The sequence below is a fragment of the Xiphophorus maculatus genome, chromosome 2 (genome assembly GCF_002775205.1).
Source record: "Xiphophorus maculatus strain JP 163 A chromosome 2, X_maculatus-5.0-male, whole genome shotgun sequence".
Classification (NCBI taxonomy): domain Eukaryota; kingdom Metazoa; phylum Chordata; class Actinopteri; order Cyprinodontiformes; family Poeciliidae; genus Xiphophorus; species Xiphophorus maculatus.
Window position 1 is genome coordinate 14,045,070 of NC_036444.1, and position 13,555 is coordinate 14,058,624.

The window sequence follows — 13,555 nt, forward strand, 5'->3', positions numbered from 1 at the left end:
CACGTTTTGGTTGAGAAGGGGATGTAAAGGACAATCACTTCTGGACGTTGTGTCATATTGATTTATGGTTGCTATTATACACTCCTATACCTGCTCCGTACACTTTCATGCGCAGACCTTTGTCATACTGTAAGATGTGACACAGAGGGCATCATTGGAGAGTATGAATCTGGCTGACTTGGGAGAGATAAATAAATGTTCATGGGAACCGTTTTACTCTTAACCTTGTTGAGTTATTGATTCATGCTACACACAGCATTCCACCAGAGGGTGTGCCTTATTCTCTTTCACAAGATGCAATTGTAGTTTACAGAACACCTCAGAATTGACTCATTGATAATAACAGCCTTTCCACAGATAAGTTATAATGTCTTCCTGTGCCCTTTAGGTCTAGTCACAACAACGTCTCACCCCCACATATTATGAGAGTTCTTCTAGATAACTACATAGATTTATTTTATTCACTTTATTTACATTCTGCCAATGAATTGCAAATGTCATCTCAAGGTATTTTACAAGACACACACATATAAGTATATAATAAGTATAACCAAACACTGAAATGAGATTAGAAGCAGAAAAGTAAAAGCCATTATGCTTTCATGACAAACCTGTAGCCCACTCGAGTGAAGGTATGGATGAATATGGCTCGGCATCATCAGCAGGACAATAAAAGATTTATTTAAAGAGAACTAGCCCAAGTACTTTGGTACTCCATGTATAAATCTGATACGTGATGAAGATTTACCATCACATTAAACAAACTGGAATCTGTTAAAAACTGCTCTTCTGTAAGAGAACAACCCTAGATATAAATGTTCTGTGTTTATAATTGACAATTTATGCCAAATTTATAAACTCAGCAAGTTGGAGCTAATTTACAATTAGTAAATGGTAAATATTGATTAATGTGATAAACCCCGAATGGTTTTAGATTCAACAGAATGATTTAACATTTGAAGAAGTAGAAGTTTTGTTTAATCTCTCTTCTTACTAACAAATACGAATAACAGAATCAATTTTCCTCAGCTATGTAACATAATATTTTCCTTGTGTTTTTGATGTTTGCCTCTCATTGACTGATCAGCTCATCAAAACAATTTCTGTCCCGAAAGAGTTTGGTGCCAAGAGTTGAGCTGGGTTCTCGACTAAAACAGAAACACAGAACACACTAACCTCACAAGCTCCTTTGCTCAACAGAGTTAGAGCCAGGTTTGATGCCCATGTACAGATTTAGTCGAGACAAATACTTTTCTGGTCAGTGGCTCCCCCATTTAGCCCATAGTACTGCCTGAAGTGTGTGAATTTGCGTACTTGCTTTTGATTTGTGTGTCATTAAGCGGATCTTTGTATGGTCAACGCTGATTGTCATTTTTTGGGGACATTTCTTGTAATAGTTCCATTTTAGTTGAGTTGATTGTTGATCCTAAACGAATCTTAAATTTATATATATATATATATATAAAAAAATCACTTAATTGAATAAGTATTTCATCTTTCTGACAGAATTTTAATAGTCTATGAGGCTGATTTTGAGCTTGATTAATTTATATTCATTGGTTTAATTCAACACAGCTAGACAATGTTAGGAAAAATATAGAAAAAAACCACACTGACTGTGGGAGAAACAGTCCTCCTTAGAGATGTTTACCTGCTTGGCCACAGGATGATAAGTGATGACAGAGAAGGGAGATGAAAGCAACCGGGAAAGTGGGGGGCTTAACTGAGGGAGAGAAGGGAAGACACTTAATATAAGTGTCCATCAGCGTGAGAATGTTTGGGCAGTGGTGGTTTCCTTGGTGACAAAGCGAACAGCAAATACAGCAAGAGACTAAGATGTTTTATGCTTTTTGGGGCAGAAGTTGGGAATCCGGCTCAACAAACATCACTTTGAACATTTTATATAGAAACATCCATGGTGATTTGTTCACAGTTTTAGCATGTGTGTCTGTGTGTATGAAAATGTGCATTACATCTCCCCCATGTGATTGTGTGTGGGTTTATGTGCACCAGGATGTAGGATATTAAATTCACACCCTCACAGGCGGATATAAATAGGCACGCCGGAATAACGGGGGAAACTGGAAAATAATTTGTTTCGCTGGCAGCTATTCAAACTTACAGTCTGTCAAACTAGTGTTATGCAGAGCAAGCAGAACACACAATCTCAGGGTAGATGAGTGGTTTGCGGTGCAATAAATCACATCTTCAGCGCACCGTTTGCTCATGCAGAAAAGATTTATTATAGAACTGATTGGAGATCATGACACAAATCATCAAATTTTATCTGGCATCTGTTTTGTCTTTGGGATGGGTACCTGTTCTAAGGATTGCATTTACTCACTCATTTGTCACAGAAAATGAGTGAGGGCATAATTTTGCTGCTGCCTTGCTTATCTGTGTCACTCTTACAGTGAAGGGGTGTGCGTGTGTGTGCGTGTACGGGTGTGTGTGCGTGTGGTAGTGCCATCTTCTTCTTCATTCAAGTCATGTCACAGGCCAGACACTTCATTGTCAGGAGAGGCTTTCATCGGCTGACTTCAGATGTGCCCGTCATCCAGTCCAATTATACAGAGAGAAATAGGTATTGTTACACTCTAGGGATTGATTCAAGACAAAATAGAAAAGTGGAAAGAAGTCTACAGAGCCCTCTACAGCTATGCGCCACTTGCTTGAAGTCACTTGCACATGCATACACACCCCCACACACCTTTCTTCAGAAATCACATGGCCGAGCAACTTCAATATCTCAGAGATAACAAATCCTTACAAGGTAACGCGGCCCCACTTGTGCCTGCAGTGGAAGGTGTCTGGCAGGTGGGTTACAGTAATTTGAAATGGTGAAGGATGGAGCCCGGCACCTCCGTCTCAGCCTCCCCGTCGGGGTGATAGAAGTTCTTTTTATGGAGATAACTGTGGGTTGATGGAGCAGCTGAGCAATACCGGGCTTAACGATGACTTCAAGCTGCTGTCGAGAGCGGCTCAGAGCCACTCGAGAATCAGTCAACGCCGCTGATGCCAACAGTCTTTCTTCTTTAGCACTTGCTGCCTTCTCCTTTCTGCTTTTTTGAGTCTCCACACCCCTCTCACACCAAATCCAGAGCGGGTGTCAAGGACCGGCACTTACCTCCAGCCGCTCACGGGGAACGGTTCCAGTTTATCTAATACCATTCCTGGCTTCACACTTGCAGGATGCTGTGCTGCCCTGTTAATCATCATTAAAAATTCAGAAAGTGTAGGGAGAAGATAAGTGACTTGGAAAAATTGGTTCTTACCCTTCTCAGGTACTCTTCTATGCCTTCCTTTTGCTGACCAACAAAATTGTTTCACTGCAAATTTGTTCACACAAACTTTAAACATATTTCACGAGATATCAAACACAAATAAAAGCCCGTTGGTACTGTGGAAGGAAAATGTTGCATACTTTTTTAATTGTACTTTTTATGTTTTACAAAGGAAACCTGGCATGCATTTGTATTCAGTTTCTCTGACTCTTTACTTTATAGAACCACCCTTTGCTGCAGTTGCAACTGCATGTCTTTCGGGATGTCTATACCTGCTTTGCATGTTTGAAAACAGATGGTTGACCAATCTTCCCTACAAAACAGCTACTCAGTTATTCTGGTTGGAGAGAATCTATGACTATCAACTTTCAATTTTTGTCAAAGATTCTTAGAATTCTTTTTAATTCAGGTCTGAATTGGACCTTTCTCACACACGTTGAAGACCCCGTCACTCCAGTTACAAGTCTTTTATAACTTTTAACAAGTTTTCTTCCAGGAGTGTCATGTATTTACCATCATCCACCTCTTATATGCTGAAGAAAAGCATGATACTGTCACCACCATGTTGGCATGTTGTACTGTGCAGTGTTAGTTTTACTTCAGTGGAAAATTTAATGTTTTCTTCAAAGGCCAAAAATTATGAGTTTGGTGTCATTTGGCCACATCATCTACTTCAACATGTAGCATCACCTCTATGGTTTGTGTTCAACTGCAAATGGAAATACTTGAAATAAAATACTTTCTTGCCAGTTTTACAGAATAACTAAAAGTTGCAAACAACAATAGAAGAGTTGCCACGCCAACAAATCTTCTCATCTGAACTGTGGACCTCTGCGGTGGGCCTTTTGGCTGCTTCCCTGATTGATGCTCTCCTTGGCTGCGTTGTCAGTTTGGGTGGATGACCATGACTTGGTGGCTTTACCGCTCTCTTTCCATTATCAGATGATGGATTAAATGGTGCTCTGTGAAATAATCAAAGCATGGGATGCTGTTTTATGACCTAACACTGCATTAAACCTTATAGCTTTATCCTGGACCTCTAGTGCAGTTGTGATGATTTGTGTGAGACTTATCCTGAACAGCTCTATTTAAACTTCCATTTATATATTGTTTAACATCTGAATTGCTTGCAATAGGTTCAATTAAAGGATATTAGATTAAAGAAGGTTGAATGCATTTCCATGTCAAACTTTTCAGGCATTCATTTGTAAAGGATTCTTAAGCCATCTGTCTCTTTTTTCTTTCTTTTTACAGTTATGCAGTACTTTGTGTTGGTCTATTACACAAAATCTTTAAAAAATGCATCAAAGTTTGTGATGAGGACTTAATAAAAATGTGAATAACTTCAATGGGTTTGAATAGTTTTTCAGAGAACTGCAAACCTCCATGAAATTCAACAGTGAGCAAGCCTGAAAGACTGTATTTCCTCTTCCATTATTTAATTAAGGTTTCTCTGACATATCTTTGTTTATGCGCAAGAATTGTGACAGCTCAACATGGCAGACGTCTCAGTTTAGACAATCCCCTTATGTGTAGTCAACCCTGCGTCTCAGCAGAGCCTCCAGTGTCCTCGCTCGTGAATCAGATTCACTGATGTGGAACTCAGCTGGCTGAGATGCTGGAGGGCATGGGGAGAAGGGATTTGCTCCTCGGCTTAGTCGTTTCTCTGTGCAGATTCCTGCTGGGCCAAGAAAGGAGATTTAAACTTATATGCACTTTCAAATGGGGAGCACACACACTTACACTCACGCACAGCTCTTCTTCTTTTTGGAGGATTTACAGTGAAGCAATTCTTTCTTCAGGTCCTGGTCGTCCTCTCATACCTGCCATCATAAAGTGATTAAAAAAATACTGTGCAGCAAAAGCATAGCAACAACTTAAAAGATTGTTTCTCTCTGTGATACTTTATCAAAAAATTATATAATTATATATATATTCATAAATATAATGCTGCATAATTACCCTTTACATAGATGTAGGTCAATAAATTCATTGTATCTCAACACAATTAGAAGAAAATACAAACTAAGATACAAATGATCTTAGTTGTATCGGTGGATGGGAGGACAAAAATAAACTGAATTAAAATCCTTTTTTACTCTTTTGTTAAATTCCCATCAGGCACTTTAACGTATTGTACTGGAGTTTTATAAACCAATGGAAAAAAAGGCTTAATTGTGAAATGGATGAAAAAAATGTAAGGCTTTAATTTCTCTTATCATTAAAGTCAGAAAAGTGTGATATTCATAGACGGGTTGCAAAACTTAATTCACTCACCATTACATCCAGAGCCCATGATGATACCTCCCATGCTCACAAGAGGTGGAAGTTTCTTCATGAGACACACATCACTTTGAAGGGTAACATAGTATGTTTCATTATCCTCAGTAAGCATACCAGCAAAGGCTCTAATGAAGCAAAAAAAAAAAACAACAAAAAAAACATAAACACATACATCGCCACAGCCGGACTAAATGTGTAAAATGTGTATTTGAATTTAATCACACCTCACACACTCTATCTTTGGATCTAGGATCCAAAGAACTTCAGCACTCAAGAAAACAACTGGTCCCCACAAAGTTGGTTTGTAAGACAGAAAAGGTCCCAATAAGAGAACAAAAAGGTGTAGAAGCACACAACACACACATCTGTTTCCCTGCCATCAATCTCCCAACTCCACCTAGGTTGTTTTGAAAGTGATAAATTCAGCCATTTAATGTCCATAATTAACAATTTATTACACACAGTGCACTGCAGATTAGGTAGTATTTTATCTAGTTGATAGTTGAACCCTCCAAGGTCATTCCCAATGTTTTTCATTATCAAATCTCGATGCAGCTGCTCACTGACTAACCTCTCATTAGACTGAATGACGGCGCTGGGAGAGAATAAGATATAACCTCCTGAGCAAAGCTCTGTGAAGCTTGTTTACTATGTTTTTTGTCTAATTGTGTCATGTGTGAGGACTGCCATATGGTTTCAAACAGAATATGTTCCCACGGTTGGTGAAAATCCAGATCCCAGAGAGGCGAAAAATCTATTTAAAAGGTGTGAAAAGGTGCAGTCCCTCGTCACAAAGAGAACAGACAGAAATGAGCTCCAGCTGAATCTTTGTACTCAAAATAAAAAGTAAAAGAAAAAAAAAAAACAAGAGCAGAAAACTGCCCGCCCCCGCAGTTGACACATAACTGAATATATAAATGTTTAAAAATATATATTTGGAGAAATTAGCACTTGCTATTTTTAGTGTTGCAAGCTGTTGCAAAGCCACCTAACAAAAGTTAAGCAACTTAGTGATGATTTCCACTGAAAAAGAGGCAGTAAAGGCTTCCCTTGGTGTAGGAAACTGACTTATGTGGACTTATTTTCCCTTTTTCTCATTTTTAGAGAATTAATGTAAGTGAACCAAGTTATCTTGCTGTCATCCCCCCACTCTTCCTTTCTTCCCCACGCCTGTCTTTTTGTTTTTTTTCTGTGTGTGTCTCTGAAATACACACAGACTCTCTCGCACAAAGGAGGAAAAGTGTCACTATGGAAACAAGGAGGCGAGAATCTAAAAGCTACCTCTTGAGACGAGAGTTAAGACAACAAAAGGAGTCCACCGTATGAGTGGCAGAAAAGCAGCAATGCACACAGCATCTATACTTCTCCCTCCTGTTCAGATGCTGGGTGTACCATCATCAGGCTGCCTTGTTGGCCGTTTTGCCTCCAATCCAGCTGGTTTTAGCCTTTACCAGACTGAGCGTGTTCTCCTGCATTACAGTTTTATTTTCTTCCCCTGCAGCTGAATGCATGTCTCTCTGGGGGGGACTCTCTCTCTCTGTGTGTGTGGCTTAGGTTGGGTTGAGTATAATATGCACCACACATTTCTTTAATAGGGCTAATCCATTTTAATCCCACCTGCCACAGTTACCTTACAATGATGAATGTAAGCCTAAATGAGTTGAGACACAGAGAAATGCCCGTGGGAGCCAGAGGAGGAGGCTGGGAGGTAGATTTGAGTCTCTATATGTGTGTGTGGTTTTTGTCTTCAGAACGTGTGTGTGAAGTTGTGTTTTCTGTCCCCCCTGGCCCCCTTCTCCTTCCCTACTCTGCTGAAGGCTATTTTCTCTGGGTCTGCAGGGTCACTGCTGTCTTTAGTGATGTCTCCTTCAGCTGTAATCAGCACCACGGACAGCAACACCAATCTCCACAGACGCAGGCACCACAGCAGGCATCCATCTCAATACACTTAAAAGTGGCTCCTTCTTTTCTTTTTTTTCCTCCTTCCTACTGATCTAAAAGAATTGGATAGGTGAAGGTGGACTGCCCATTAGGCTCTGATAGGAGATGCAGAGAGGAAGTGGAGAGCAGTAATAATAATAAAAAACTCGATGTAAAACTTCTGACAGGTAGGTTTCTTCTGTAGTGCCTTATTACAAGCAGTAAAAAAAAAAAGAAGAAGAAATTCAGCTGAAATTAATAGTGTAGCCCCCGCGAGACTCTTGTTACTTTGCATAAAGCCAGAGTTTTAGTGTTGGGTCATTCACCTATGGTGGCTTTGAAAAATAGCAGCAATAATACAACAGCAAAAAAAGAGATAAAATAGTGGAGAAAGGGAGGGAGCGATGGGAGGAGTATAGTACTGTACGTAGTGTGAGGCTGGGAGAGATGGGGAGAGTGAAACACACACACATGCACACACACTAACACACAGAGAGGGTGCAGATAGCGGGAGGGGAAAACCTCCTCTCTGAAAGGGATGATGTCAGTCTCTGCAGCTGAGCCCCAGTTCCCGACTCTCTGTCTCCTGAAAACACACTGGCAGACTGATCCACAAAGAGGGGAGGAAAGGGAAAACTTCGAGGGGGAGAACCCGGCGACAGAAACCCCCGCAGGTACGTATGCCACATTATCACCCATCAGTTAGTGCGGTCATTCACTGTTATTTTGTCTCCTGCTGTTATGCTTTTAACTGCTGCGAGTGGCTCACCTCTTCAGGGTGCTATCTCTGTTTTCACAATGTGTCACAGCAAACCTCCAAACAGGGGTGTGCTTAATGTAGACTTCTGCGTCTCAGTGAATATTTGTGCAGGTTTATGTTTGTCGGTGTGTATGTCATCAGGGGTGTGAATATAAAAGGGAGATGAACACACACTGATTAGTGGAAAGTTTTCTTTTTTTTTTACTAAAAGGGAAGGAAAAACTCTAGGGAGGAAAACATTGGCAAAAATTCAGATCCAACCAGATTAGAAGATGAGGATTTATTGTGCACAGACAAAGCAACATAACTGTCCATAGGGTGTTTGTTATAGAGCTTTTCCTCTGTTTTAATTAGGGATTTGTTTGGTTAAAAATAATGCCTTCTGAGATATTGGTGGTCCGACAGGTGACATAGCTGTGGTGAGTCATCCCATAACATCTGCCACTGACACCTCTGCTTCCCAGTTTACTTATGGGATAATGTTATAGTGTAATCTGGTAATTAAAATATCTAATCAGACACTCTCAGGCAGTCCAAAGCGTGTGTTGTTTGTTGCAACAAGAACATTGATTTCCTGTTCCTGGGATTAGTTATGAATGTCACCATCAAGCCAGACAACAATGTTTGCCGGGTCACATTCAATACACAGAACAACAGCAAGGGATGACATTGACAAAAAGGTGTGCACTATTTCTTCTCTCCATCTGATGATTGTGCCCTTTTGGCCATAAGATTAAGAAAAAGCAGGTCCAAGCAGCCATCTATTTACACACTCGGGCTGTTGGCACGTCACTCAATTAGTCACAGTGTGGATTACACTCCACGAGGGGCTTGAGGAGAAAATCACAGTGGAAATCCAATTTTGTGCCACATCAAATGTCAGGTTAGCCACCTCGGATTCTCTGTGATGAATACAGACGATTGTAGGAGAAGACGAGGCAGTGCGTCTCATGGGAGGGAGAGGGGATGAAGGTTATAATGGGAAACCAATCAGACTGGTATCCGAAGAGAGTCGTCCAATGCAGATCAGTGTCCCGGGTGCCATCCAGGACAGTGAGAAAAAACATTACGTCAGCCGCCATCTCAAATTTGGTGTTGCTCAGTTGATTGTCAAATCAACTGGAAGTTGGTACCGCTGTGTTGCAGCCGATGTGACTACATGTGTCCTTGAATGCTGGTTCGCTAATAACTGGTGTATGGCTGGACCCAATGCTAATCCATTGGTGTGTTTCAATTGAGTTTAAAAAAAATCTGAATTGCCTTTGACTGTCTGCACAGGTAGATATCTGAAAGGCTCTGACAGTTGAATTGTTTCACAGTTAAAATAAGTTCTTGAAAACACAATTGTTTTTGGTATGTGGAAACATGAACAATGAAGACTCTTTGCTTTCTCAAAAATATTGTCAAATTTGTCCTATAATTTTATTATATTAAAAATGTGGTTGATAAACTCAACTAAATTTGTTGGGCATATTTCTTTTTTTTTTTTATTTCTCAGTCAGCTATAAATAGATCATTGACAAGCACTACAAAGAGAGAAATGTGTCTGAAACCCAAATTATCCCATCTATACAAGCATCAGTGTGTATTTGTGGGGTGATGTACTGCCTCCAAAGTGTGCCAGGTCCAGATCAGTGAGGGTCTCTATCTTCACAGAAATAAAATAGTAAAATTAGAAATATCAAAAAGGACAAGCTTTCTATTTATACTTGCACATAGAATCTTTTGTACTTTCAAAATACTAAAAAAAAAAAAAAATCATAGTAAAAGAGACTAAAATGTTTGCAAATACAGCTTGTGGTAAATAAAGATATCTACGTGGTGCAAACTTTCTCCTTCTAAAATAGTAGCATGTCCTCTGTGATGCCAGCAGCTCTCTGCACACCTGCTGCTGTTTGCTGTGTTGCACTCGCGCTAAAAGCCTTTCATTTGTTTGCGCAGCCCTTTGCAAAACCACACCATTTATTTCTGTAAACCTGGAACATCGACACAGGTACTATTAGCCATTGTGTGCAGTCTGTTTGCTCCCCTGGTGCTGACTGAAATGACAAATGGTCGAGTTGATAAAGGCTCTGTTGGCAGGAAGAGACCACGACTTCCTGGAGAGAGGCCACTCATTCGAGAATTCAGAGCCAGCTTAGCATTACTTTAAATGTATTTTCTGAGTACTGGCATGGGGCGCCTCCAGATAGTTTTGTATGAGGATGCCATATCAGGAGAGTGAGCAACAGGGTGGAGGTTCATTGATCTGTCTTGAAATTGAATTCCAATTGAAAAAAAACACCTCTTGTTTTCAACTACCTGTTTGTCAAAAATAAACCAATTTGATGTAATTGAACATGAATGTTTAACCTGTAAAAGATTTTGCCTCTTGAATGTTAAAATACTTTATCTCTCTTCATTTTTGACATGAATAGGAGCTTTAAAGGCTCAATAGAAGACATTAAAGGAAGTCATATTAACATAAATACACAAATAAATGCTGCATTCTATTTGAAGCCATTAGTTTATCTCAAAATTTTATGCATAAAAGAATCGTATAAATATGAGACTGTCTAGTTTGTTCTCCATGGTAGCACCCATGCTTAGAAGTTCATTTTGCTCTTGCTCTTCGCACTTGTTGATTTGAATTGCAATGTAAGTCCAGGGGATGTAAGAGTGTTTTAACAAAATGACTATAGAGATTGAAAAGAGATCGTAGACTAAAGCCAAAAGAAATATTCACGTCTTAACCAAACTGTAGCTATTGCACATTACCACATATCTGTGGGTTGCATATTTCAATATATATTTCAAAGAACATACATCTCTCCTAAAAAATAGGAAAAGGTGATGCTCTCACCCTATTCTTTCCTGTTTAATTACTCATCAACGTCCTTGTGCTAAACATAAATAATTACGGACATCAATATCCACATTTGTTGCGACTGACCTCCCTCCCCCATATGTGTGGAAAACAGGACGCTCACTCATCCCTCCTGTTTGGTGCAACAAATTTTTCCCCATCTTTCTATCTGGTTATCTCCCCACAAGTGCTAAAGCCTCAAATCCCCAGGAGAGGCGACCCGAGCGGCCTCTCAGCCCACGTGTCATTACCGCTGACCAGCAGCCCATCTCTATCTGCCCCTGATCTCATGACCTCCCTGAGAGGCAGCCAGCAGCACGATCCAGAGCGAGACAGGGGGATACAAAGTGAGGGAATGGAGATAGATGCAGAGAAATAGGTGGATGTCTGGGAAAAGAGGTGAAACATTGAAAAAAAAGCAGTTTCAGTGAGATAAAGGGAGGCAGAAGATAATGGGGAGAGGCACGGGGAAAAACGGGAAGAGGGAATGAGATACAGAAATGGAAATTGATGGTGAGGAGGCAAGAAAAGCGAAGGAGAAGGAAAGAGCGGGAAAATGAGGGTGGCGGCTGAGGAAAATAGATGCGGGAGAGAAGCAACAGAGAGGCAGGGAGGGAGAGAGAGATGAGATGCTATTTCAAGACCATACTTACTGATAATGTCACTCTACTTCAAAGTGCAAAGCGCTCCTGTCATGCTCCTGCATAACTGTGCCTCTGGAGAATTTCCCTCATATATCAGATGATAAAAAGACGCCTGACAGTGGGGTGTGTGGGGCTCCCACTCACTCTGTGTGACACATTCTGGGCTAAACTTTGACAAAACACACTGAAGTCTCTGCTTTAATTCTTTCCTCATCAACCACAGCTCCTGACCAGAAGGCCCGCGGGGGGATTTTTATCAGCGCACAAAGAAGAAGCAGGGGACGAGGTTCAGGTAAAAACCAGGTGCAGACGCAACAAATGTCTATGAAAGCATAAAAGCTTTCATCTTTCTTTAATCAATAATAGAGTATGTTCATTGGGAAGATAGATGGAAAAGGTAAAAGCAACATTTTCTTTCAGTTTCACACAGTGACATGTTATTCACATGCGTTCTGCTTGCACTTCCTGATGGCTCTGACGTCACTGAACTCATCAATCATGCAGGCACCGTGCTCATGAATGAATCCTTGACTTGCCAAGATTCCTGTGGTGTGATGTATTTTAATCCCAGCCGCCATAAAAAAAATGAACCGTGGATTCTCTGAAGAAGCAGCAAAACGTAACTTTTTATTCAGGCAGAAACTGGCAACATGGCATAGTTCTTTCTGCATATTTTTGGTCACATTTCTGCCACGCAGAACATGTTGACCAATCTGTTCAGAATACACTCACAATCGGAAGGAGATCAAGCTGCTTGTGTATTTAAGTGCCTTATTTGTGTAATTACATTAAATCTAATTATAATCCACGACTCATTTATTTTCTAATTATGGTGTAAAACTGCATTCAGATGATTCACAGCAGTGGAAACCAACAGATGGCTATCCATGCTTTCCTTCCATCTCCCTTCCATTCATGTCAGGAATTCAAAAACCGGTTGTACTGAAGACAGGAATTGAGAACTAAACAACTGAACATTTGATACTCTTGTTGCAAAGTGCAGCAGTTGTGTTTCAACGCATCAGCAGATTTACAGCAACATGTCGACTGATATCAACTGAAAATCACCAAGGTATGTCAAAGTAAACAGGAAAGGCTCCATAAAAAGCCTTTTTCAATTATTATAGTGTCAGTCAAAGCTTGCTCTCCCAATTAGATGCATGCAGGCAGCCAGTTTTTGTCTGTGAAAAAGCAGAATAGCAATTCCCTGATTCATTACTGATTATAATATTTTTAGGCTGCAAAAATGAAACGGGGCACTGTGCCTCGTTTCAGAAAAAAATCCTCATAAGGCTTCTGTGGGAATTATACAGATTCTACAAGAAATAAAAAAAATAAGTAATTATCCCTTTGTTTCTAGATTTACAGAGAGCTGTGCTGAGCTTTTCCAAAAACTGCTCAACAACAGATAATGAATGAAACTTTATCGCTGGCCACATTTGCTGAAGAAAACATATTAAAATATTTAGTTGTTTTTTTATCAGTAGTGTTTTACAGTTGTGTGGTGAGCATAACTGATTTTGATTTGATCAATGGTAGGGAAGAATTTTCTGATCAGTGAAAGCACCATGGTTAAGCTATAAGATGGATCTAACCACAATGTTCTGTTACAGAGCGAATAAGCTTCAAACTATTTTTATTATCAGCGAGGTGTTCTGAAGTCGGAGGACAACATAGAAATGCATGAAGCAAATGAAAAACGAAACTATGTGTCTCAAAGTCTACAGATAATTGAAGCAATGAGAAAACCAATCTTTCAGTAGATAACAGGAAGACAGAACAATGCATGGCGATAACTAATGTTATCTTTTCTTAAAAA